Here is a 1,454-nt window from a genome sequence, read left to right as displayed (position 1 = left end):
GCAGCTCACTGCAGCCTCCCGGGTTCAAGCGATTCTCCTGCCTCAGCCTCCTGAGTAGCTGGAATTACAGGCATCTGCCATCGTGCCTGGCTAATTTTTGTATTTTTGTAGAGACAGGGTTTCACCATGTTGGCCAGGCTGGTCTTGAACTGCTGGGATTACAGGTGTGAGCCACCGTGCCTGGCCTAAAATTAACTTTTTAAATCATGCGCCAATCATTGAGTTATTGAAAACCAAGTAAACCAGTTCTTTTCTAAACATTTCTCAAAAAAAGGCAATCCAGTTACGTCTGAGGAAACCTCAGTGTGGTTTCCTGTGGCTTTTCACATGGGTTTGTAGTGGAGGGCTATGTAGTCTCCAGAAGACACTGGCACACAGACATTTGTAATTAAAAGATAACTAGATAACATTGAACGAGCCTACTAAAGCAACGTGGTCTGATAGGAGAATGTCTCCTTATAATTTGCTCACTTTCTATTATCTTGATGAACAAAATCCAAACCAAATATTGCAATTTCTTTCCATTAGCCAAGGAGAAAGATTTTGATTTCAGTAAAGAGATTATAGTGTGGATTCTAGGAGTGATACAGTGTTCATGACATTCTAAGTACAAAGAACATTTATATAAAGTAATCTGAGAGCAAATGTTATTAGAGTACTTTAAATACATTTAAAGCATGGGTTGCATATGTTATTATGCAGCTCTGCTAACTAAAATAGAATGTAATTTTATATATATAACCAATTGTGGCAGACACTATTGCCAGCTCACCCGTTTCCCATGCCCCATCCTCATTCCCCTGTCTTCCTAACTAAAGAGGCTAGAAGAGCTAAATGCATGTTTTCCCAGGCTTCATTGCAGTAGAGGTGGCATTGTGACACTGTTCTGCAGATAAGACGTAAACAGAAGTCAGCTGGGATGGTCTCTGAGAGTGCTAATGCTTTTCTTATCAGAGGGGTTTGTTCTAGTTACTATTGCTGCATGAAAAACTATCCAAAATACCCATTTATTGTGGCACAAAATGTCCATTTTATTATCCCCTTGGATCCTGTAGGTAAGAAATTCAGGCTTGGTCTGGTGGCTCATGCCTGTAATCCTAGCACTTTGGGAGGCCAAGGAGGGCAGATCACTTGAGGTTAGGAGTTCAAGACCAGCCTGGCCAACATAGCAAAACCCCATCTCTACTAAAAATACAAGAAAATTAGCCAGCCATGGTGGTTTGTGCCTGTAGTCCTAGCTACTCAGGAAGCTGAGGCAGGAGAATCACTTGAACCCAGGAGGCAAAGGTTGCAGTGAGCCAAGATAGTATCACAGCACTCCAGCCTGGGTGACAGAGAGAGACTCCGTCTAGAAAAAATAAATTCAGACAGGGCACAAGGGGATGGATGGCTATCTCTGCTCCACAATGTCTGGAACCTCAGCTGGAAAGACTCAAATGCTCAAGTATCATCTG

Source organism: Chlorocebus sabaeus, chromosome 16 (genome assembly GCF_047675955.1).
Source record: "Chlorocebus sabaeus isolate Y175 chromosome 16, mChlSab1.0.hap1, whole genome shotgun sequence".
In the NCBI taxonomy this organism is placed as follows: Eukaryota; Metazoa; Chordata; class Mammalia; order Primates; family Cercopithecidae; genus Chlorocebus; species Chlorocebus sabaeus.
This window is presented reverse-complemented; position numbering follows the sequence as displayed.